General features: G+C 40.3%; 1 protein-coding gene across 17 annotated transcripts in view; it reads right to left on the bottom strand.

Moving 5' to 3' along the window:
• APBB2 (amyloid beta precursor protein binding family B member 2) overlaps positions 1–27212 on the bottom strand; it is a 317140-nt gene that overhangs the window by 254093 nt on the left and 35835 nt on the right. For 16 of the 17 annotated variants that reach the window (XM_053922824.2, XM_053922818.2, XM_053922817.2 and 13 more), the window contains exon 2: positions 6319–6473. The gene's annotated coding sequence lies outside the window, so the exon portion shown is untranslated. Of the gene's footprint in view, positions 1–2896; positions 2961–6318; positions 6474–27212 lie in introns of all 17 variants that reach the window. The other variant, XM_053922819.2, reaches the window with a different exon arrangement.

Raw genomic sequence — 27212 nt, 5'->3', positions numbered from 1 at the left:
GTGCAATTGGCATAAGGAGAACTGCGAGTCCAGAAATAAACCCTTATATTTATAGTCAATTAATTAGCAACAAAGGTACCAAAGTAAGACAACAAGTAACAGATAGTCTTTTCAGCAAATGGTTTTGGGACAACTGGATATCCAAATGCAAAAAAGAAGAGAATGGAATTGAAAGTACACGAATACCTGAACTTTATATCACATACAAAACTTAATCCAAAATGAATCACAGAACGAAATGTAAGGGATAAAAAAACAAATGTTCTAGAAAAAAACATTGGAGAAAATCTTTGTGACCTCTGGTTAGCCAAAGAGCATTTAGAAACAAAAAAGTCATGAGCTTTGGGACAAAAAAAATTATATACTGAACTTTACTACGATTAAAAACTTTGAGCCTTAAAAGACACCATTAAGAAAGTAAAAATAACAAGCCAGAGACTGGGAGAAAATATGTGCAAATCCATATATCCAGTAAGACAAATAACCTAAAATAAAAATACGCAAAGCATTTTAATAGGCATTTCCCTACAGAAGATGGAGGAGTGGCTAAGAAATTCACTGATGGAATACCTAGCTTAATTATGAGGAGATTAATTTCATAACTACCACTTTTTGTCCTTTTCCAAAAGCAACACAATGAGGTGACTTCATTTAAAAACTCCAAAGCACATTACTTCGTATTTCTCATATCGCCATGAAGTTTTTACATCAGTGTAAAAAATAATAACAGCCAGATTGCACAAAAAATAGGAATATCTTTAGTCATGGGAGATATAATCTGGTATGTAAAAAATGCTAAGGAAGCCACAATCACAATAAAAAACTGTTTATCAACACTGATAAACAAACAACAAAGAAGAAGAAAACAGGAGCAATATACAAATGTCAATGTATTTCTATACACTAGGAATGAATACTCTGAAAATAAAATTTAAGAAATGATTCTATTTGGCTGTGGCTGGTGTGGCTCAGTGGATTGAGTGCCAACCTGTGAACCAAAGGGTCACCAGTTGGATTCCCAGTGAGGGCACATGCCTGGGTTGCGGGCCAGGTCCCCAGTGGGGGGCACGCGAGAGGCAACCACACACTAATGTTTCTCTCCCTCTCATTCCCCCTCCCTTCCCCTCTCTCTAAAAAAATTAATTAATTAATTTTAAAAATGATTCTATTTATAAAGGCATCAAAAAAAGAGAAAATGGTTAGGAATAAATGTTAACAAGAAGTTAAATTTTGTTCCCTAAAAACAAACAAACAAACAAAACACTGTTGAAAGAAATTAAAGAAGACTTGAATCAATGGAAACACACCCCATGTTCATGGAGCAGAACTCAGTATTGGCTAAGATGAAAATACTCCTCAAATCGATGTAGAGATTCAATACAAACCTTATCAAAAGGCTGATTCAACTTCAAAAATCAATAAATATAATCCATCCTATCAATAAGCTAAAAAAACCCATGTGATCATATCAATAATGTAGAAAAAGCATCTGATAAAAATCCAATATCCACTCATGACAAAAACTCAGCAAACCAGCAATGTAGGAGACCTTCTCAACCTAATTTTTAAAAATATACAAAAAACCTACAGCTATCGTTAGACTTGATGGTGAGAAACTAGATGCTTTCCCACCAAGATCAAGGACAAGGAACTGATGTCACCTCTCATCACTCCCACTGAACATCACATCGGAAGTCCTAGCTAGTGAGACAAGGCAAGAAAATGAAAGGCATACATATTGGGAAGGAGGAAATAAAACTGTCTTTGTTCACAGATAATATGATTATCTATGTAGAAAATCCCAAAGAATCAACAAAAAAACCCCTCCTGAAACTAATAAGCATTTATAGCAAGTTTTCAGGATAAAAAAATAATACAAAAAAGTTACTTGCTTTCTTATATACCAGCAACAAACAATTGGTATTTGAAATTAAAAACACAGTACAATTTACATTAGCACCCAAATCAATGAAATAGTTAGATATAAATCGAACAAAATATATACAAGATTCACATGTGGAAAACTACAAAACTGATGAAGTAATCAAAGAAGATCTAAAGAAATAGTTATTCTATGTATATGAATAGGAAGACTTAATATTGACAAGATGTCAGTTCTTCCCAACTTTATCTATAGACTCAACACAATCCCAATCAAAATCCCAGCAAGTTATTTTGTAGCTATTGATAAACTGATTCAAAAGTTTACATGGAGAAGCAAAAAGCCCAGAACAGTCAATACGATATTGAAGGAAAATAACAAGGTCAGAGGACTAACATTACCTGACTGGAAGATTTCCTATAAGCTACAATAATCAAGACAGTGTGGTATTGGTGAAAATAGAGAAAAACAGGTCAATGGAACAGAACAGAGAACCCAGAAATAGACCAACACATACACAGTCAAAGGAGCAAAGGCCATTCAGGTAAGAAAGGGAAGTAATTTCAATAAATGGTGCTGGAATAACTGGATATCCACATAGGAAAAAAAAATGTAAGCAAAAACTTTAAACCTTTCACAAATATTAACTCAAAATAGATCATAAACCTAAAAGTAAAATGTAAAGCTATAAAACTCCAAGAAGGTAACATAGGAGAAACCTAGATGGCCTTGAGCTGGCAATGATGTTTTAGAGACAAAACCACCATCCATGAGAGAACTCACTGACAAGCTGGACTTCATTAGAAAGTTTTTTAATTAAAATTTTCTTCTATGAGAAAGAAACTGTCGAGAGAATAGAAAGACAAGCCACAGAACTGCGAGAAAATATTTGCAAAATACTTATTTGATAAAGGACTGATATCCAAAATACAAAGAATTCTTAAAACTCAACAATAAAAAAATGAACAATCCAATTTAAAAAAAATGGGCAGAAGATGTGAACAGACACCTCACCAAGGAAGATATACAGATGGCAAACAGCATACGAAGATATTCAACATCACACAGCATTCGGGAACTGCAAATAAAAAGAACGATGAGACACCACTAGACACTTTTTTAGAACGGATAACATAGAAAACACTGACAACACCAAATGCTGAGGAAGGTGTGGAGAAATAGGAACTCTCACTCATTGCTAGTGCAAGTGCAAAATGGTGCAGACACTTTGGAAAACAGTTGGCAGTTTCTTACAAAACTAAACATACTCTTATGATACAATCCAGCAATCAGGTTCCTTGGTATTTACCCAAAAGAGTGGAAAACTTAGGACTACACAAAACTTGCACAGGAATATTCACAGTGGCTTCATTCATAACTGCCAAAATTTGAAAGCCACCAAGATGCCCTTCAGTAGGTAAAGGGATAAACTGTAATACATGAAAATGGTAGAATTGTCATAAAAATAAAAAATAAAAAATAACTATCAAGCCAGGAAAAGACACAGAGGAACCTCAAGTTCCTACTGCAAAGTGAAAAGAAGCCAATCTGAAAAGGTTGTATACTGTATGATTCCAACTATATGACATTCTGGAAAACCACAGAGACAGTAAAAAGATCAGTAGTTGCCAGGAATTCAGGGGGAGAGAGAAACGAATGATTAGTTAGAACAGGGCATTTTCAGGACAGTGAAAGTATTGTGTGTGATGCTATTAAAGTATTGGGTTGGCCAAAAAGTCCATTTAGTTTTTTCCATAAAATAAAAGACATTTTCCATTTTCACCAATAACTTCATTGATTTGGATACTTTGAATATGTCTACTATCTCCTGCTATTGGCCTCTAATCAGTAGAGGCCGGGGTGCTGCTAAACATCTTCCAATGCATAAGACGGCCCCACAGCAGAGTTATTTGGCCAAAATGTCAGTAGTACCGAGAAACTTCACACACCACTTCGGGCATGTTCGATCAGCCACAGCACCTCCTCCACACAGTGTACAAATCTTTCATGCATTTCAGTTGTGCTTTTACCTTTCTTGAAAAAAATAAAACATAATACACCAAAAGTGTTACATAGCTTCTTCCATCTTAAATATTAAAATGGCAGCACAAAAATTCACCAATTTTGGTAAGTTTGTTTTTAAAGCACACTGATATGTCAGCTGTCACAATACAAATTGTTTCAAATGAAGTTAAAGACAACTAAGGACTACTAGAGCCAGCACACAAAAAAAAAACCCCCCAAAAACAAAAATTTTGGGCCAACCAAATAGACTCATATACATCATTAATTACTTGTCAAAATTCATAAAATATACAAGACAAAGAGTAAATCTCATGTAGACTATGGGCTTCAATTAATCACAGGTATTAATATTGGCTCATTAATTTTTACAATGCAAGATGTTAAAAACAGGAAAACCTGAAGGAGGGGTAGGAACTCTGTACTTCCTGCTCAATTTTTCTGTAAACTAAAACTGCCCTCCTCAAAATAAAGTCTAAGAATTTTTTTAACAAGCAAACCATGCCAATTATAAAAAATAAAATAATAAATAAACCACTAAGAAGAGGAAATAAATCTTTAAAATTCGCGACATAATTGGAATTCTGCTTAGAATAGAAAGCCAATTGAGGCTTTTGTACGAGCAGTATCCGTTACCCTGCGGTATTAAAATAAACTCTGGACAGCTCTCTGATAACCTCTCATTTGGCTGTCCCCAAACAATTGTGTTTACAGTAAACAGCAAGATTCTACTACTAGCAAACTCTGAAATTATCTTCCTTATCTGCAATTTATTTTAACAATAGGCTCTGGAGAGCCTCCCTTTCTTTCAGATTCAAAAAGGAAGTAATTGAATTAAATATACTTTTTAGAATGTTCTTGAAGACTAAATCCTATTTCTCTTTTATTAAATAGCTCTCTCTGCTAGTCTCTCCACCACCCAGCAGGATTCATAATTCCATCTCTTCTGCTCCCACAGAACTTAGTTCCGACCTCCAGTGATACGTTTTTCACTGTCAGCTAGCCAATTACCAATCTAGTGTACCCTCTCTCTGTGAGCCCGAGTACAGGGACTGGCACAGTCACTTCATGCCGAGGCCTCATCCTAAAAGGCATCGCCAGTCAGAATGTTTGCCGATGTGAGTGATGGACACCTAACTCTAACTAGCTAACCTGTAGGAAAATGAAAATGGAGTTGCCGGCTTTAGGTGCTGCAACATCCAGCACCATAAGTCGCTTGTGGTGTGCGTGTCTCCCCTTCACTCCCCATTGCGTTTCCTCCAGCACCTGCTCTGATTTCCTGAGCTGACTTTAGTCTCAGAAAGGCTTTCCCTAAGTCGTAGCAAAGAGAGTAACCAGCAGTTCCAGCTCCACAAACCCACAAAAAGAAAAAATGTCTTTGCAACAGTTTCAGGGAAACTAGGGCTCCTCCATAAACTGCTCCTTGTGACCCTGACTTAGCTAGGCTTATGTCACACACCCATAACCGAGGCAGCGGGGTCACCTCCTCTAACCACACAGGCTGCACACAAAGCCAGGGAGACTGCCCAGGGAAAATCAAGGTAATTTGCTGAAGACGGAGGAAAAGGATGCTGGGCAGACAAAGTCCACAGACATTCAGTACTTCACAGGTTTCCAAGACTGCTGACTCGAATCCTTCTAGTGAGTATTTATTAACTGCTTATTATGTCTAATGCCCAGTTTCCCACTGAATGTCCAACAGAAAGTGTTTGCAGTCCCTATGATACAATGTACTTTCTCAAAATCAATTCTTTTCCACCTGATTGCCGCATGTGAGGTTGTGATGCCTGGTCCGCTATTTTGTGCTTATTTCCATTCCTGTTACTTTCAGGACATTTCTTCTCCTTTGTCCTATGTGAGCATCTTAATGCCAAAAGCGCACTGCTGAAACCAAATGTGTTGCCAGCTTTGTTTGGGGGGAGATAAAAGTGAAATCTTATCAAACAAACTCAAGGAGCACAGACAGACCACCCCCCAACATGGCAGGTCCCCATGATCCACCCTTCAGTGTGAAATCCCAAATGCGGGCCAGTCTCTGAAAGTGCTGGTGCTGGCCCAGCTTTCCAAGGGACTCTGTTTGCTCTCCAAAATAAGGCCAGGGCCACTGAGGCTGTTGGGGCGGCCTCTGGTTGTGGCCTCTCACATATTTGTGTTTGAGCTCTCCCTCGCTCCTCTGGAAGAAGAGGGGGAGAGAGGGTGGGCAGAGGAGAAGGAAAAGGGAGACAGCAATACCCTACCCACAGACATGTATCAGGGTACAGCATCTGCCATTTATCTGATGCTAGGAATCTCTCAAATAACTGGAATGATTATTTCAGGCTGTCTCAAAAACACTTCATGGAATGAACAAAACAACTTTTCCCTCCCTGCCTGACGCCAGCCACTCAGTCCAGCCTCTCTTATCTTATACCAACCTGATTTTGCTTAAGTTATGGTCTGTCTCAGGCTTTCACAGCAGCTTTCTTTTATGGATTTTCCATCCAGCAAATGTTTCTGTTCCACAGCTGGGCAGATCCGACCACAGCATGCTTGGCTCCGGGCCGCAGCAGCTCACCCAGGCAGCGCCAACCTGGAGGGGCAAAGGCCAGAAGCCGTTAGAAGGAAGCAGATTCACGAATTCTCTCTGTGTGGTTCTCGTTCTCTCTCTCTCTCTCTCTCTCTTTCATATATGTTTGGCAGGATAACCCCAAACATCTCTTAAATGTTTCAAATCCTTAATGAGCTCAGACAACAGCTTACTTACATGGTGCCCTAAAGACAAGCATGGGCTATTGTGCAGGAAGGATTAAAACGTTTAATCATTATTGAAAAGGCTCCGTCAAACGATTGTGCTCTGTTTGTGGAAAATTTAAAAGCCAGATGTTTTAATTAACCACAGAAAACACAAGCTACAACTAAAATTTCACGAACACATTGATCTGCCCCGTGGAAAACCACAGGAATGTTCTGGCAAGGCTCAGTCAGAATTCTTGGGACACAGAGGGCTGGAATCATTCCCCTTAGGAACTTGAACAGAAAATTAACTTGCTCAATATGTTTTTTTAAAAAAAGTAAAATGAAACCCAGATTTAATCTCAGTCAAATATAAAAACATTTTAAGACATCAAAAGGCACCACTAAAAGACACATGAGGGAAAGGTCGTAAAAAAATTCCAGCGTGGCTCAGGATTCAGAATGTATTTTCAATGTAGAATGAATGGTGGAATAGGAAATTTCAGACGCTAAATAATCCAAAGGAAAAACTAATTATCTTTCATTTTCTAATCAAGGAAAATGATATATGAAAGCAATATTCAATATGTGAATCATAAATGTTATCAAATGTAAAATATATTCAAGCAAAAAAAAAAATCTTTTAACTCCCCAACTTCATGCCAAGCCTGGGGCCTGGCCCACACTAGCTACCCTGCTTCCGCCTAAGGACTCAGGGCATCCAGAAAAACAGTGTTAAAATGATGTATGTTGCAGCAAGCAATTCCGGTGCAGAACTCTAAAACGAGGGAATCTTATAAAAGCAATTAGTGAACAACTAGTAGATTAGGAAGTCTTCATTTGTTAATTATTGTAAGAGTTATGATAACATCTATACATGTTCATTTGAAAGCCTATTACAGAAGGAATAGGACAAATGTTATTTTCAGATACTGGGTCCATAATTCTATTTCTGTAAGTCAAAGCAGACCCTGCCACCAGTGTGCCAAGCATAATATTACATTAATCTCTACCTTCACTTGAAACTTTAGTCCCAAAAACAAGTTCAAAAAGAACACGGCAAGTAAAAAGCAAGATGTCAATTTTTATATGTATGGTTTGATCCCAATTTTGTTCTACAAACCGAGTGTGTATAATCTAAAGGCACCACAGTTTGAATATGAGCTATTTCTGGGTCATGGGATTAGAAGATATTTATCTTTCCTTTGTGTTTCCCAAATTTTCTATAATTAATGTGTATTCCTTACAGAATTAGAATACTTTAAATAAGGTTTTATTAAATACTGTGGGAACGCAAATCAGAGCTGGGCTGTGACACTAGAGGAGCCTGATCTGTAGGCTTCCCCTTATCCAACAATAAGGGCAGATACATTGTCTTGTTTACTAAACTCAGTAATTCTTAATTTAGAAGTTCAAAACGCAGGTGCCCATAACACTTCCAGGGCTATCAACAGCACTTTCCCAGAAATAAGGAAGTTTTATTTGCTATTCTGCAAACTTGCAACAAAAAAAACAAAAAGACCGTGGCTGTTTCCCTAACTAATGCATCCAAAAACAGCACCTCCTAGTGTTATAATTCCACAGAAGCAGGGCCCTCGGTGAGCACCGCCACACCCATTCTGATGATACTCTCAGCATCTCAGAAAACACAAAACACAGTGGTAGAATCCTAACACTCCGGGACTTGGCAATGCAGCACTCCGAGAAGCCCAACCCTGTCAGTTTACAAAGGACACTGCTGCCCAGAAAGGCCAAGTGTCTTTCCCGAGGCCACACAGCCAGCACGGCAGAGATGAGGGTCCAGATCACCTGCCCCCGCTTTTTGACCAAGTGCTCTTTCCACCACGTCTCACTCACTCTTTGAAAACAAGTTTGTATGAACCACCCGTACATGTTACCAATTCATATCAGCAAAACCAGAAGAACAAGACAGAAATTTGCTCCACCAAAAGTGAAATGCATGCAGGAAAAAAGCCAAGACTCAATTGCAGGCTGAAAAAGACTACGCAGAGCACGTTCGGTGGGAGGAACAATGGGTGCAGTGTGCTCGGGCAGCAGGTGTCCCAAACAGAAACGGCCTATCCGGGGAAAGCGCTCTGGTCCCAGTACTCGCTCTAGTGATAACAGCACGTTCCCACTGCTCAAAGCAGGACAAAAGATTTTCATCAAGATGAAATTACACTTGCACCCATCTGCCCGATAGAGGTAGGTAAGGTGCACGCCCACCCCAGTGTTGGAAATAAGTGATGTGTGGCATCTTCTTTCCAATAGGACTCAAGTCTTAGAGGAGAGACATGGGTGATTTCAAAAGTTAAGAAAACAAGAGTCACTAAGAACTAAAATAAAATAACCCAAATGCCTCATATCTTATGTCTGATGTGATTTTGAGAATAAGCAGGTCTTTTCTCTTTTCTTCTAAATTATTCATTTGAAATATTGCTCACCTCCAGTTCTTTCTTAGCATCTACCTCGTGTCCACACCACACCACTCAGAAATCTAAGAGTCACAAAATGTGAATAGCCTGCAAAGAAGGGGAGAGAAGAGGACAGATGGCAATGACAAACTCAGAGCCGCTCCCTGAAAGGCCTTTATTGAGCTCACGTCTCTCGTCACCCTTGCCCACTGAGCAGCAGGGCAACAAAGGCATGAACTGTGAAGCTGCTAATAAAAACAGCCGCACTGAGGATGATGTGATCTCGCTTTGTGGGAGTCAGAACAAACACAATGGCCGTGTCCCGCCTCCTCTGAGAAGTCAGGCACCAGACCAGAAAAGAAAACGTGTTTTTTCCACCCCAAACTGCTCCTTGCGTCCCCACCACACGGGACGGGGCAAAAGTAGGTTTTACAGTTGAAAGTACGTGAAACAGAGTTTATTCTTGTATTATTATATTATTTTCCGTAAGAACAACTGTAAACCTACTTTTGCCCCACCTGCACCTTTCCATGGTTGCATCCTGGAGCAAAGACTATACTGTTAGTTTATTCCCATCTACACCTCGGTTCTAATCTAAGGGTGAACATGCACGGCGGGCACAAGGGACTGGACTCTTGCTGCTCCTTCACCATGAAATTTAAGCTCTGTGGTGAGCACTGTCGAGTACCCCTTTAAAGTCACTGGCAAGGTAATGGCAGTAAGTTGACATCTAGGGCTCTGGGGGAACGAAGTCCGACCTACTAATCAAACTGCGTACAGTCGTACTGAAGTCACCAAATTCTCTTTCCTGAGAGAGAATGCACAGGAATTAGAGTTAGATCAGATACACAGATTTTGAAATCCCTTCTTACTTAGAACCTTGGCTGTGAGTTGTTTGGTTTTTAGCTTCAGTGAATGCCTTTGGGAAAATGTGTTACCACTGTGTCAAAATCTTCAAAGTTTGGCCAGCATGTTATTTATTCTACTCTAATACCACAGGGAAAGTTTCTCCCTCAAAGGGACCGATTCCAGAAATACCAGCCAAGCCAATTCAACACTTATGAAATTCCTATCTCGAAATGACCAGGGGGACCAGGCAAGAATATATTGAAGAACATTCTTCTTACAGCTTTGGAAATATGGTTTTAAGAACTTAGATTCACAATATCAACATACTTATACTTTAAAATGTTTGGGAGAGGAGAGTATAAATTCTATGAAATAATGAGGGCTAGGCTCCCCTAACCCCCCAAAGAATCTGTCACAGGTACCTGTCACAGGTACCCATCACAGGCAGCAGAAAAGATTCTATTAATGAATAACCCAATGTGACACCCAGCAACTTTGTGGCTGATGATGAAGGCATGGCAATTTAGAAAAGGTTTCGCATAGTAACCTCCCCTGTCATGCTCTCAAGTAAAGAGAATTTCAACTGGAGGGCAGAGAGTGGAAATTCATGCTTATTTAATGTTTTAAGACTATTCTGGAAAGAACAAAGATGGAGAAATTAGCACATATAGAAGTTAGGGTCCCAGTTCTGCTACTGATGACCCAAGGCTTTCTGGGACAACTAACGTATTTCCTCTAACCTCTGTTCCTCAATTGTAAAACCGGGACGATACTATCAGCCAACTTCATGGGACTGTCAACCGATGACACTAAATGCTGGGAGGAGGGCAGTGTCAGGGGACTAAGTGGTAATGGGAAAAATCTATCATAAAGATTATATATTTAAAAGTAAATAAATGAAAGCAGTACAGAAATTTTTAAGGCATTATGCATTCAGTCAACCAATATTTAGTAAGAAACTGCAACGCTGCCAGACATGGCACTGCGCATACAATCCTGGGGACCGAGGTCGAGGGACGCAGTGTAATTTGCAAGAGGCACAGGCTGCTGTGGGAACATGAGGGCAGACTCTAATCTGAATACCGGACATACATCTCGCAGTGAAAAGTGGTAGATGTGGTTTTTACTTGTGGGTGTCTAATTGGTAGCTCATTCTTTTAGCACATTTTTTACTGAACACTCATCATGTGTCAGGCAGTGTTCTAGGTGCTAGGGATTTAACACTGAACAAAATTTCTGCCCTAATGGAGCTGACATTTCAGTCATTCCTCATCCATGTGAAACGTAAAAAACATAAATGAAATAGATTTAAGCAGCAAAGCTGCTTCTGCTGCCACACAATGATTTAACCAAAATATCACCACACAAGAGTTAAAAGGCATATTCTAATTGATCTAAATAGAGGGAGCATTTTATTATTTTAATCTCTAGGCCATATTTTACAATATACCCAGTAACTGCCATCATATAAAAGGTGCTCTTATATGATGCTGAGGAATCACAATTTGTGTACGTGTTAACATGGAACAGAATACTCCCCCTGCCCCCCCACTCCAAAGAAAAAGAACCCATGCTGGAATCTATCCAGTAACAACCTGTGTTAACAAGGGCAATATCAGTTATTTTAGAAGCATTTCCTGCAGTCATTTTTTTAGGATATAAAAAGCTGAATTATTTACTTTAGAAACTAAACTGATGTTCAATTTCGACACGCCAAATGTCTGTCTTTAAAAGTTTCTTTAAAATATTTTTATTTAAAAAAGAAAAAAGGCCTGAAAACTAGGCTGTCCAGGACATAGCCAGCCGGACTGTCTACAAATTCAATATGGGATGGAGGGGAAGGGAGGAAAGAGACAAAGAGAAAGGAAGGTATAGGTTGAAGATCTACACGTCAATCAGTATTAATAATCTAGAAGTTCACATGCTCAACAAATATGATACTGTATAACAAGAAAAAAATAAAATGTCTAGGTAAAACTGACCAAAATGCTACTCGCCTTCAGAACAAGGGTTCCCAAAGCAGGTGCCCACAAAAAATACAAAGCCCAAAGCCCAAGTACTCTGAATACTAGGTCTGGGATAGCATCTGGCAATCTTTTTTCTTTTTTTATTGTCCCTAAATGTTGATGCACAAAACATGGTTGAGAACCACTGTTTTACTCTATTTCCTTCTTGAAAAAAAATTAGAATATTTCTATTATGAAAATGGGTAACTGTTTTCCTAAGTACTCATGCCCATCCATAACCATTATTATGCTATTTTTAAATGGGAACACTTGAATCATGAAGAAGTCAAATAATTTGACTGATGTTAACAGCCTTTAAATCAAGGACATGATATTTTTAAAGTCTTATCTGTCCTATATTTTCTTACACTCTGATCTGGTGACCTTTGGCAAGCTAAAAAGATCCACTATTTATGCTAAGGACGCCATATGATTACTTATCCTAATATACCACAGGCATTAAAGTCTTTAAAACAGCTTAAATCCCAGAATTCAGCTAGAAGTTCTGCAGTTTAAGAGGCTGTTGTGAAAATCATATACAAGGTGTGGTCTATTTAGAGCACTGGGGAGGTATTTGGTCAGGTAGGTCCATAGAGTTATTACCTTCCATTCCAACCAAGATGGGTGAAGGGTGTGCTTCTGATCTCAGGGAATATGTGCTCCTTCACCCACCCTAGAGTTTACCTAGAAGAAGCTGGACACAGTAAAGTTTGACCTGTTAGGAATTATTGCCGAGGACTTCATACCTTTTCACAATTTCATGCTTTTTTTCATGCTACTCCTTCTGCCTACACTGCCCTGCCCTGCTATGTGCCAATTATTCGTGCTTCCAGGCCCAGCCCAAATACCACATCTGTCATGACAACTGCGGTTTTCAGCACTTCTCCCATCACACGTAGCAAGCCGATGTGTATTCAGGATACATATGCCGCATCTTGACGTAGTCTTTGCAACATCTCACCTCCTCACCTTTAGGCTCAGGTTCTTTCTGGTTCTTCCTCACCTCTCTGAAAGCACTTTCTCAGGCTCCTTCTTTTTTTTTTTTTTTTTTTTTTTTTTAAAAAACATAAATAATTTTTTTTTTTATTGTTATGCAATTACAGTTGTATGCCTTTTCTCCCCATCCCTCTACCCCACCCCAGGTGAACCCACCTCCCTCCCCCCTCTCCACCCTCCCCCTTGGTTTTGTCCATGTGTCCTTTATAGTAGTTCCTGTAATACCCTCTTCCCACTATCCCCGCCCCCACCCCCCACCCCCGCCCTGGCTATTGTTAGATTGTTCTTAACTTCAATGTCTCTGGTTATATTTTGTTTGCTTTTTTCTTCTATTGCTTATGTTCCAGTTAAAGGTGAGATCATATGGTACTTGTCCCTCACTTCCTGGCTTATTTCACTTAGCATAATGCTCTCCAGTTTCATCCATGCTGTTGCAAAGGGTATAAGCTCCTTCTTTCTCTCTGTTGCGTAGAATTCCATTGTGTAAATATACCATAGTTTTTGGATCCACTCGTTTGCTGATGGGCACTTCGGTTGCTTCCAGTACTTGGCTATTGTAAATTGTGCTGCTATGAACATTGGGGTGCACAGATTCTTTTGGATTGGTGTTTCAGTGTTCTTAGGGTATAATCCCAGCAGCGGAATTACTGGGTCAAAGGGCAGTTCCATTTTTAGTTTTCTGAGGAAATTCCATATTGTTTTCCACAGTGGCCTCACCAGTCTGCATTCCCACCAACAGTGCACAAGGGTTCCCTTTTCTCCACATCCTCTCCAACATTTGTTTGTGGATTTGTTTATGTTGGCCATTCTGACTGGTGTGAGATGATACCTCATTGTGGTTTTAATTTGCATCTCTCTGATGGCTAGTGATGCTGAGCATCTTTTCATATGTCTCTGGGCCCTCTGTATGTCTTCCTTGGAGAAGTGTCTGTTCAAGTCCTTTGCCCATTTTTTAATTGGGTTGTTTGTCTTCTCAGGCTCCTTCTTAGTAACCACGGGAATGTAAATGATGTTCACAAGGCTTCCTCCAGACCCTTCTCACACATCATCAAACCTGTCTGGTAACTTCAAACACCTGCCAGGCTTAGCTACTCGGGGGTCCTGATGATTCCCACCTACCCACCCAGTAGATTACCATTCGTTCATCTGACATTTAGTGACATGTATTCCGTGCCATGTGCACACCATGCTTTGTCTCCAGGCCAGACTCTTCTTGTGACTACTCCGTGTCCAGCTCGCTGGCGCAGCAACCCTGGGTGCCTACACCACTCATGCTCCAACCCCACACAGCGCCCACTCGAAGGGGGCACATTTCTTCACATTTTCACACCAGTAATACTGACACGTGTCATTAAAAAAAATGGCATCTTAAAAAAATCTGGGCAGTGCTTCCCTTACAACTTTTTGCACATACTATGATGGTGCCTTTTACAAACAATAAATTCACTGGCCCCTTACAGTCAGTGCATCACAGAGATTATCTTCCGTATCTCCTGTCCATTTCTCTCCGGCAGAGCTGCCCTGTATCACTTTCTTCGATGATGGAGATGTTCTGTATTCAGCGCAGTAGCCACTATCCACCGGTGCCTAGAAACGTGGCTGGTATGACCAAGGAACTAAATTTATTTATTTCATTTAGTTTTAATTAATGAGATTTATCTACATGTTTACCAATTTCTTTGTTTATCATTCCTTTTAGCATCTCAGTCCTTCCTCCAGGAATCACTTTCTTCTTCTGAAAGTACATCTGTTAAGAAGTTCCTTGGTAAAGGTCTGCTATGGTAAGTGTTAGCATTTGGGGAAGTACATTTTGCCTTTTTCTTGAATAACAGTTTTGCTGGTATACAATCAAAATGCTAGTATTTGAGCATTTGGAAGGTATTTTTCCAACTTCCATTATTGCTGTTAAAAAGTAGCTGTCAGTCTGTTTCTCCCTTGATAAATAATCTATCTTTTCATTCTGGGGTTCTTAAGATCATCTTTTTAATTTTGGTGTACTGAAGTTTTCCCAGGTCTAGATATAGATTTCTTCTTATTGATCCTTATTGGTATATGTTGTGCTTCCTTTATCTGTCCATAAATTACTTGGGTTTAAAGAACACTGGTCATTTATGTCCCTCATAAACTCTCTCTGGAAATTATTTACATGCTCGATCTTTTGATTTCCTTCCAATGGCGCAAATGCCTTCCACTTGCTCTATTATTTTTTGCGGACTCTGAGCAGATCTCACTGTAGCCTTTATATCCTTCAACTACACTTCCACGTTTTTCTTCTTTCCGTAACAGTCGCATTAATTTCTTCAAAACTTTTTTTAGTTCATTAATTGCTTCTTCAGCTGTTTCTAATCTATTTCATTAAATTCGTATTTCAACAGTTATTTTTTTCCTTAAGTTTTATTTTTCTCAAATCTTCCCAGTCAATTTCTTTCAACAATAGATTTATGTTGCCTTTGTACACATTCTTTTCCCTCCATTTTATTAAGATATAATTGACATATAACACTATTAGTTTAAGAGGTACAGGTTAATGATTTCATATATGTACCATATACTGAAAAATTATCACAAGTTTAGTTAACATCCATCACCTCACATATTTACAAAAGTTGTTTTCTTGTTATGAAAACTTTTAAGATTTACTTTCTTAGCAACTTTCAAATATACAATATTGTTTACTATAGTCACCATGCTAAACATCATGTCCCCAGAACTTACTTATAATTGAACCTGTACCTTGACCCATTTTGTCTATTACCAACTCCCTGGTATTGGCAACCGCCAATCTGTTCTTTGTTTCTATGACTTCAGGGTTTTTTTTTAGAATCCACATGTAAATGAGATCACACAGTATAATTTTCAACTGTCTGACTTATTTCACTTAGCATAATGTTCTCAAGGTCCATCTATGTTGTTGCAAATGACATGTTTTCCTTCTTTATTTTTATTTGTTTAAAGATTTCATTTATTTATTTTTAGAGAAAGGGGAAGGGAAGGAGAAAGAGAGGGAGAGAAACATCAATGTGTGGTTGCCTCTTGTGCACCCCCAACCAGGGACCTGGCCCACAGCCCAAGCATGTGCCCTGACTGGGAATCAAACCAGTAACCCTCTGGTTTGCAGGCTGGCACTCAATCCACTGAGCCACACCAGCCAGGGCTTTTCTTCTTTTTTTAACTAAATAATATGCTTGGTCAATTATTATCTTATGCTATTTACACTTAACTTGTAATTAGTTTTTTTTCTTAAAGCATCCAACATAGGTATTTTATATTCTGAGTCAGATCATTTTAATATCTAAAGTCCTCAGCGTTCTGAATTTATCGTTTTGTGTTTGTAGTTGGTGACTCTCACTTCCGGTGGCTTATTTCCTAGGAGGGGTGGAGACCTTTGATTCTGAATTCATTATGTTGTTGGCCTTAGACAGAAGAATCTTAAGATTTAAAGTTGGATGCCTTCTGCCAGAAGGGATTTGCATTTGCTTTTGCCAAACGCCAAGGGCCACTGTCTACCTGGGGCCACTTGAACTTCTTTTATGAGTCCTAGTAAAATAGGACTCATAATAGGACTCATAAATAGTCCTAGGCTCTCCTATCCTGCCACCGACCCAAAGTTGAGTCTCCAACCACAGTGGTGATATCAGCATTTCCTCTAAAGACAACCTGTGTCTTGTGTTTGTTTACCCACAAAGCTCCCAGCTTGGATGGCTGGAGGGGCAGGAGACGCTGGAGATGTCTTAGATCACAGTCCCAGAAGTGCATTAAAAAACGTTCTATCCAGAATACAATGCTTTAGTGTGGGAGTGTGCTAGAGTATCCAGGCCACCATACTGCTAGAAACCTAAGTCTTGAACCAATTATATTTTCTCAAAACCTACTTTTCCTCTTTTGTTCTACATTTTGCACTGTGGACTCTTGCCCAAACTGAAACCCAATCCCGCAGGTACCAATGACCCTTCTCTTTCCTCCACTACCTTATATGCAACTAGGCCCCAAGTTCCATCTTCTTCCTTGATTAAAAATGGGTTTGCACTTACGTTTCTGGTCAACATGGCACCTACTAGTATGATTTTAATCATCACGGACAAGTAAGAAAAATAAATGAGGTAGAAGTAAAACCACAACCATGGACTCCTGCCAAATGAAGGTGCTTTATATATGAAAAAAATCCCAGTAGAGGGAAGTGGAGGGAGAAGGGAGTTTCACAAGAATCTCAGAAGAACCAGAACTCTGGCTGTCAGATCATAATCCCATCTTCAAGGACAGGCTTAATGCCTGTCATGATAAATTAGTGTTACTCCTACCTTCACTGGTTTTGTAGATTTGCTTGAATTTACTGTATAAATTTGTCATTGTTTTATAGTTACATGAGAACTGGTGGCATAAGGAGTTTATACCTAGTTTTATATTTGGCATATGTAAAGCTACATCATAATAAAAATATTTACATCAGTACTGGAGAATTGTGAGAGTTTTTTTCCTTTAAATAAAGAGGTCCATCAATCGGTAAGATTTTGGGAACACTGGTCTTTCTTTACTTTGCCACCTTTGATATTTTCACCACCCTCTCCATAAACTAATCGGCAGAAATGGAATACAACCACACAAGCAAGAAATCACTCACTAACCTCCAATGTCTCCCCAATTCTCTAATTCTCCAGCTGTCTGAATTAACTCAACACTGACGAATCTTTTAAAACAGCATGCTTTCTTTCTTTCCTTTAATAGCGGTGATTTCGAATAGGTGAGACCACTAGAAACACTGCCCTGCCCAGATGCGACCAACACCCACCACTACTAGAATTTATAATTGATACAAATGCACCTGGCAACAACAGCAAATGAAATGTGTCAAACAAAGCACAGTCCTTGACTTAAGGAAGTCCACTTCCTGGTTGGGTTTCAATTACCGGGAATTTTGGTGAGTACAGCATTGTTGTTCTGAATGAGTATAAGACACTTCGAATCGTTTCTTTTTAACTTCTATATTCTTATTTTTTATGGACTTCTGGACTCTAGTTCCTTCCACCACCAGATATTTCATTTTAAAAGTCCTCCACCAAGATAAAACTTTCTCTCTCCAATATACTGACCCTGAGTCAACATTTGATTTCTCTCCCCACAGCGCTGACTTGGAACCAGAAGGGGCGGGGGTGGGTCACAGCATGTCACGCAATCGCTTACTGGACAGAGGAACTCTGGGGTCCAGAGTGTTGAAAAGCCTCCCTGAGGCCACATATATGATGGGCAGAGACCAGAATCCACTTCTACCTAGTCTTGCCAACCAATCCAACTATGTGACTCATCTGACTCATTTTAAATCCTAAGTTGTTTGAACTAGGACTTCAAATGAATGACTTTGGTTATTGTTAAGCTTTCATTTAAAAAAATAAGTCAAGTAATTTGATATTTTGCTAATTATAATTTGGTATCCACACTATAGAAAACACCACATACGTTTCAATAAAAGTTTAATGGAAATACCTCAAATTCTGAAACCTAACTCCAGGATTCTTATTTGGAAGTGTTTTTTTGTTGTTTTTGTACATTAACTCAGGGGGGATCGTGAAATATTTCTTTAATTCAAAGGAAGAAAAAAAACTGTATGGATAGTTTTAAAATAACATAGTGACCAAATATAACTCTTACTCCGCAATTCTCAACTGCAGGTCTAAGGAAGGACGTAAGAATACGCATTTTTAACAAGCACAAGTTGATTATAATTCTGATGGTCTGAAGGCCACTTGATGGCAAACAATGCTCTATTTAATTTTTTAAAAAGGAAACTAACTCTGGTACTATTTCTATCTAATCAATAAAGTAAGACAAATATAGGAAGAAGAGAGAATCCAAAAGACTCACTACATAGACGAGACAGCAGACAGACAGACAGACAGACAGACATGGTGTTACCCTTCAAGCACGTGGAAAAATGGCTTTTATGGAATAACATTCCTTAACTCTGGCCTAATAAATTATGCTTAGAGGTGCTGCAAAGAATTTTTAAAACAAACTCAAAGCAGAAATGGTACCATCACCTAAAGAACAGGTGAAATCAAAGACTGGTACAAGGCTTGGCAGATTGCAGGCCCTCGAGAAACATGTTTAATTAAGAAGCAACTCCAGCTCTATCTGGAAATCTACTTAACCACAGAAGTGAAATCATAATTAATATGATCACATCTTATTTTCCCCCCATGTTTGTTTCCTCAGGGCATCTACGATGGCTGGATTGGATGTAGAACCCTATTATAACAACAACACTTGGTGGAAAGCTCATCCTATATTTTTGTAACTCATAAGTTGATGATATGGCCTCTTCTCAGATTTTTTCAAAAGAATCTGACCTTCTAAAAATTATACACATTATCTACCTTAAACTAAGTAATGACGGCAAGCAAAACCTTCTACTAGAAAGGACAGGTGGGAAAAAAGAAAAGGAGAGAGAGAAAGCATAATCAATTGAGGGGGGGGAAATCAAGAGCAAAGAAGTCAGGAATTAAATGTAGCTAAAAATACAAATTGCTGCTTCATGATCCAGATACTGTAATATATCACTTTGAACAAAAAAGGGAATAAAAATCCCCAACAGACTTGCTCAGAAGAAAACTAGCAGAGTGCCTGAGGCGTCTCCCTGCGCTCCATCACCACCGGGCTTCTCAGAGCTGCGGGCACCCAGGAGCTCCGAAGTTGTGTTCTGTTCGCTCCCGGTACAGGTGAAATGAAAACCGCTCTCCTGAGGCTTTCTCAAAACTCCATCCACCCTCAAAGAGCCCTCCTCGGTCTGGTCTGTTGCTTGAGCTATAGTGAAAGAAGCCAAAAGAATGACCCCCAAACTTTCACCCCTGGAGCACGCTCATCCCCAACAGTTGAATAAGAAGGCAGAGACTGGAAGAAGCAAATAAGGGGGCCAGGGTTCTAAGTCTGCTGCATCGCCACCTGCCAGCACACACAACTGCCCTGAGATATGAATCCTCTGGGAATCTGGACTGGGCCGGGATATGCCAGGAAACAACACAGGGTCAGTACAGAAAGAGGCTACCGATTCTTACCAAGTGTCCACGGCCCTTCCCATTTCCAAGGCAATCTATCTGTGACTAAGAGAGATGAGCAACACCAGGGACAAGGGCACTGACTCCAGAGCAAGGGTGCCTGGGTTCAAAACCTGGCTCCTTCCCATCCTAGCTGTGTGACCTTGGATATGCCATGCAGAAGGGGCACAATGAATGACAGCACCTAATTTGCAGGGCTGTTCTGAGAAATGAAGATATATGTAAAAGCACCTGAGTTAGCTATTATTATTATGAAAGAATTACACCCAATTCTCATTAATAAGGTAGAGCGTACAAGAGTCTACTCTCTTCTCAGAAACAGACTGCTGTGTCCCTAAGAGGCTACACCCCAACTACAGTTCCACAAAGCAAACCATACTTTAGACACCCTAGAAGTCACCCTGGGTTGTCTAAAGCAGCGGCTCTAAGCCAGGGTGGCATCAGGAGCACCTGAGGAGCTGCTCCGAAGGTACGTGCCCGGGCGGTAGGTCTGGTTCGGAACCCGGAATGTGTGCTTTGACAAACACCGTCACTCCGATGCCCACCTGGACATGAGAGATGCTGTCTGAAAGCAAGTCCCAACTCTACAAAACCTGCTTTTCTTGGCAGGGCAAGAAGAGTTCAGGGGTGTTGGAAGGGTACCACTGCCCACAAAAATGCCTCTGCAACCTGTTTGCTGCTGCCTGAAATTCCTTTTAAGAGGAGATTTCCATTGCACAAATCAAAATTACATTTTAAACTAGAAAAGGAACAAACATTGCTTGAACAATGACAGTGTATCAGGCCATATCTGTATTTCTCTCTCTCTGTCTCTCTCTCTCTCTGTCTCTCTGTCTCTCTCTCTCTCTCTGTCTCTCTCTCTCTCTCTCTCGCACACACACACACTGTTCCTAAAGATCACCCTGAGGCATAGTCACTGTGCAAAGGAGGAAAGAGGAGCAGAAAGAGGTTCGTATGGAGCCAAGATTCCACCCCAGGTGTGTCTGCCCACAGCGCCACGCTGCCTCCCGGCCTATCACCTGCACTCAGGAACCCGTGGTTCTAAAAAGGCCAACAACACTGGACTGAAGGAGGTACTTTGCACAGACACTACATCCCATCCCCAGGAAGTTTGAAGATGCAAGAAAGGGTTTTGCACTGAACCTCACCTTTTCCAGGAGAAAAGTTTTAGGGCAAATCTCAAGCTCACCATGCCTTAACGCTACATCTGTACAGCAGAAATGTATTAGCCTTACATGTTTCTCACTTTTTTTTTTCTTAATAGGCCAAAGGAAAGGAATAGATGAATTAGTGGAAATAGTCAGATATAAATGAAGAAAATGACCTCATCTACCTCCAAAAGTATGTTATTATGAAGCTCAGATAAGATCAAAATACCCACAGTAATGTAAAGTGATACTTATTGACCGTCACCGGTGCCGAGAACACATCACCTCCTGACAATCCCGGGATTCCCATTTCTTGGATGAGAAGATTGAAGTAGAAAAAGGTCAAAATAACTTGTCCAAAGACCCATAGAGTATGAATGGAAACTCAAACCCAGGATAAAACCTAGCCTCTCAACTATTAAGTCTACTATGTGATTTTGCCTATAAAATCACTATGTAACCTGTCAGGTCTTAGAGAGATATCAGGAAATTTGCATGAGCCACAAAGTGCTCTAAGCTACAGAAAAACAAAGGGATGTGTATAATCTATAATCTGAAATAAGTAAGAGAAGCTTGTAAACCTATTTTCAGCTTAATGAATAGAAAATAAACAGAAGCACCCAAAGAAAATGAAGGCTATCAAGAAATAAAATTAAGGAGAAAAGCCATAGGCTTAAGGGGAAAAAAAACAAGCAAATAAAACAAAATTGCAGGATGCTGCTTCCTGAGTGCTGGGGAAACAATGGCAAGGACGAAAAACAGGGACGGGAAGATGATTCAGACAACTGTAAGACGGTGAGATCCAGGACGCAAGGCAGGCTGGCCGTGGGAACAGACGGAGACCTCACAGGTGCTGCCGGCCTGGACCGGGCAAGGGCCTGAGATGGCCAGCCCTGACGGAGGAAATGACAGAAGCCTGCTGCTTAAGCGATTAGGCAGAGCCTGAGAGATGCCACGCTCACGTCCATCTCCCCTCCCTGCAAGTGCTAGCGCACGGCCAGACATTTCTCCTCCACAGAGGGGGTGACTTTTTTAAAACATTGGGTTGGCCAAAAAGCCCGTGACATTTTTTTCCCATAAAATAAAGATACATTTTTCATTTTCTCCAATAACTTTATTAATTTGGATATTTTGAGTATGTTGGCTATCTCCTGCTATTGGTTTCTAATGGGTAGAGGCCGGGGTGCTGCTAAACATCTTCCAGTGCATAAGACAGCCCCACAGCAAAGAATTAATTGGCCAAATGTCAACAGTACCAAGAAATTTCACAAACCACTTTTGACATGTCCAATCAATCACTGCACCAATCTTTTTTATGCATTCCAGTTGCATTTTTACCTTTTTTGAAATAAAAAGCATAAAACACTGAAAATGTTGCATATTTTCTTCCACCTTCAGTGTTAAAATGGCTGCACAAAAATTCACAAATTTTGGTGTTTTTTTTTTTTAATGCATGCTGATATGACAGCTGTCACAATACAATCTAACAAAATTGTTTCAAATAAAATTAAAGACAACTAAGCACTACTAGAGCCATTGTACAGAAAAAACCAAACAAACTTTTTGGCCAACCCAAACCCATATAGACCAGACAGCCAAAAAAATTTCTCTCTGCTCAAGGCACCCCAGTCAGCAATTAGGATGCCAGAGGAGCCATCAGGAAGCTGAACGTGGCAGCAGAAACCACTGTCAGCCAGGAGACTGGGCTCGATGGGGTTCCACTAATGCTCTGGCTGTGCCGTCTCAGGCAAATGCCCCAGCAACGCCGACCGTCAGCATCCAAGTGAAGGGCCGACAGGGTGACCTCTGAGAGGGAAGTTCTGGTCCCCCACTCCCTTCCTGTGTTCCCTGGGTCCCCCTCTTCCCTCTCATAGACTGCAGTGAGGTCTCCAAAGAGAGGGAGGGAGGAATGATGGTTCCTCTAAGAACTGAAAACCCCAAATAATAACCAAACTAATGGAGCTGACAGAAATAATAGCTGCTCCCTGACCGGTGTGGCTCAGTGGGTTGGGTGTCATCCTGCAGACTGAGGGGTCATCACTTCAGTTCCCAGTAGGGACGCGGGCCTGGGCTATGGGCCAGGCCCCCGGCTGGGGGAATGCAGGAGGCAGCTGGTCGGTGTTTCTCCCTCACATCGATGTTTCTCTCCTTCTCTTTCTCCTTCCCACACCCTCCCTCTAAGAAATAAATAAACAAAATCTCTAAAGAAAAAGAAATGATAGCTACCATTTACTGAGCCATTACTACGTGTCAGGCATGTATGAGCTCCCTTAATCCTCACAACACTCGGACAAGGTGGGCTAAGGAACTCGTCCAGGGGACACCATTCGTGAGCAAGCTGGGACTGAGCCTGGCCTCCAGAGCCCGAGCTAATTATATGACGCATCTTTGCTCTTTGGCTGAAACTCTATCAACTCCGACTGACAATGTGTATTACAGCATGCTGCCGGTTTCCCTGGGGGAAGAGGAAGCGACAAGTTTGGAACTACAATCTGGCAAAATACAGTTTGAGTGAAACCATATCCTTCACAGACATGGCTCCTTAATTCTGAAATCTTTCTCCCCAAGTGCAGGCCCAAAGTCTCTTTCCAGAGGGCAGCATTCCAGGTGACCACTGACAATGAGGACCCCACCCAGAGAACTCAGGAGCCTCTGAGAGGCCCAGAAACGTGGAATGAGCAACTCCAAGTCATTCCGGTCATCGGAGGAGGGCCAGGGCTAAATCTGAGCCTCCAACCCCACTGTCGTGTTCTCTCGATACTTTAGAAACAAGACCCCATGTCTTCTACCTTGCTTTACCCTGTATGTTTCATTACGGAAACTTTCAAACACGTGAAAAAGGAGAAAGGATGAATGAATCCCATACAACCATTCCAGCATCAACACATCAACAATCACCAGCTCACTGCCAGCCTTGTCCTACCTCCACATCCGCCCAGTTTTCATCCCCCTTCAACCTCCTAACTGCCCACCCCACCTCATCCCCATCCCCCCACTCTATTTATACAGGGGTTGGCAAAACTAAGTTTACAGTTGTTCATAAAAGTAATGCAATAAATAATAAATAAATACATAAGAATATTCTGTGTTTCACATACAATTGTAAACCTACTTTTGCCCACCCCTCTATTTAGGGAAAGAACATAAGCAAGTATTTAAACCCCAATCTCAGTCTCTGAATTCACAACTGATTTTATTTTTATTTTTTTAATCCTCACACGAAGATACGTTTGATTTTAGAGAAGAGAGGGAGGGAGAGCAGAACATCGATATGAGAAACATTGATCAGTTGCCTCTCAAACATGCCCCAACAGGGGATCAAAACCACAGCCCAGGTATGCACACTGACCAGGAATCAAACCTGCAACCTTCCGGTGTACAGGCCAGCACTCCAATCAACTGAGCCACCTGGTCAGGGCCACAGCTGATTTTAAATGTACACACAAACTGTAATAAGGATCTGAGGACTACAGATTTTCAAGACACTGACACAGGGCACAAGAGAAGTCTCCTTTGATTCAGAGAAGATCTCAAGACACATAACTTCACTTTGAGAACACAATACTTTCTCTCTGTACCAGATAGAGCAAACCTAATTAAGTGCTTAATAAATACTTTTTGTGATGAGAAACCGCTTTTTAAAAAAACTAACAAAAAGCCTCTAACTTTATAGATTGCCTGAAAAAGTGAAATACTATCACTTCTCCTTAAATCTTAACCTTTAAGTAACTAAAAACGCTACTTCATCCTCTGGATTTCAAATTCTATATGACACTAGCTTTAATATAGGCACAGTAAATTCCAGGTGTTGTTAGAATCTAGCAGAAAGTTGTAATTTAGAAATACTCCTAAGCGATCCTTTAAAACATAGCTAATTTTTAAAGGACTAGATTAAATCTAGGTATTTCAGTACATATCGAGGTTAACATAATGAATGCCCCCCTTCTAAGAGCAACGCTGGATTTTCATTTTTCTTTTTAAGTCTAAGTTTTACAAAGAAACCTAAGTGGGAATATTTGCTGTTTGGTCTCATTTGTGGAATTTTCACCACCGGAGTAATAAACCACTTTTCCAAACCATTAAATCCCTCACACTCCCCTCACAAAAAATTGATTATTTTATATTTTATTTGACCATTTGCGGTGTCTGCAATACACCCATTTAGAGAAAGACAATTTGATTTTGACCTTCAGAATCCAAAGCACCCCAGGTGTGCAGTTTTTAGCTGTGTAACGTGGGCAAGGCACTTACCTGCGTCCTCACTGTACACTAGGGTCATATCCGCGCTGTTCAAACAGGAACAAGGGTCCAGTGGCACTCCCCTAATCACTGTGAAGGGCTGGGAGTCTGTCCAACCGACCTGACTGAGGCTGAACACATGTGAACAAGAATTGGGAAAACTCTTTTCCTAGACGTGAACAAAGATACACATCATTCTGGAAGCTACAGGCAGCCATTTCGCCGCCTTGAAGAGAATGGCACTGGGGGGAAAAACAATCTGGCAGAGGAGGCCAGCCCAGAGCAGCGCTTCCCAACTGCCTGTCGCCGTCGCCGTCCCCCCAGGTCGGAACAGGAACTGAGACTAGGCATGTTTAGAAACGTGTCGGAATCTGACAGAATAATGTTACACCTGTTGAATTTAGTAATTATAAGTCCGGGGTTTAAGTTTGTGTTTTTAAATTTTGCTTTTCTAGTAATTCATTTGTATTGTATTTTACAAAAGTAGCGTTGATTTAGAAGTTGTTAAAAGTTCCTTTCCTCAGATAGCTTAAGAAGTGGAACTCAGCCCTGATCAAACCACAGCTAAACCAGACTCTTAATCCTGACTTTTCAGTTAGATGAGCCAACTGATATTGTTCGTTAAGCCATGACTTTTTTTGCCATGAAAAATAGAAACTATTTTCTCTGATTCAGGGAAGTAGCAGCCCAAAGTAAGGTGTGAAGAAGGACAAAGATGAAGGTAAGACACGGCGCAGGCAGGTAAAGGCACCAAGAATTCCAACCCTTACATAAAACTACACGAAACAGAAGAAGAAAATACCTATTCAAAGATGTATAATCAGATAAAGGCCTTCCGCAGCCCTTCAATTAAATGGCCACCTTGACTGATTTCCTTCTTTTAAACAATAAACCCATGCAAGCATTTCATTGTCTCACCCACTTCTACGACCACCAATTTTGGGCCAAAAGCGTTATCTTCAAGTAAATGTCACGCACAGTGGGTAGTGATTTCAGTTTCCTAAATCGTTGTCAAAGCTTTGCATACTTAAGCTTCCAAAAAAGAGAATTGGAAAAATGACAATTTTGAGGTGGGAAAGAAACATGAGTTATTTCAAAGCAGCAGCCTGTGATATGGTAAAATCTTTCTTCTCAAGCATCTCCATCTAACATTTTTTCCAAACTGCAATCATTTCAACGGCTGGCTTTCACTGTATTTATGCTAAAATTTAGCTGACATTTTTATAGTACTTTACCAGGGTAAAAAGCCAAAAAGGAAAAGAGTGGAAAAAAGGAAAAGGAAACATTACTATGGGTTTTTTTTTAAGATAAAAACTATAAATGGGCAGAATTAAGGAAGAATAAAGAATGAACTTTGTTAAGAAAAATGTTGATCAGTTTTATTAATCTAAAACAATCCTAAAACAGAATGAAGTTACTCTATGGTAAAAAGTCCATGTATAGTAAGAGAGTTGAGTAGTCATTGGAGGAAAGTATCCACCCTACACAATCAGTTCAAGGCCAGGAGCTCCCAAATCCCTAAATAAAATAGTACACTCTCAAGTGGCTGAGGTAATTAGGAAGGGGTAATATCAGAGCCCCCTCCAAAGTTTCCCTCACTGTGGGGTCCAGGGCCATTTTTCCCCAGAAGTCTGAGATTTAGAAACTTTCTATGTCTTTTCTATCTTTATAATAATTTTTAAAATTAACATATAGGAATATAAATACATCCTAGGCCATCCAGATGCCAACCTTGTTACAGTCATGTAATCTCAATTCCTACATGTGCATTTATAAGCACGCTGGTACCAACATCACTTAAAATGAGAACTAGGGGTTCTCAAGCTGTGCGGTCCCAGACATGGTCTCAGAGGTCAGCATTCCAAGCCTCGTTCACTACATGATACCCATTTGGAAGG

The sequence above is a fragment of the Desmodus rotundus genome, chromosome 4 (assembly GCF_022682495.2).
Source record: "Desmodus rotundus isolate HL8 chromosome 4, HLdesRot8A.1, whole genome shotgun sequence".
Taxonomy (NCBI): domain Eukaryota; kingdom Metazoa; phylum Chordata; class Mammalia; order Chiroptera; family Phyllostomidae; genus Desmodus; species Desmodus rotundus.
Note: the sequence above shows the minus strand (reverse complement) of the source record. Positions and strands in the feature narration are given on the sequence as shown.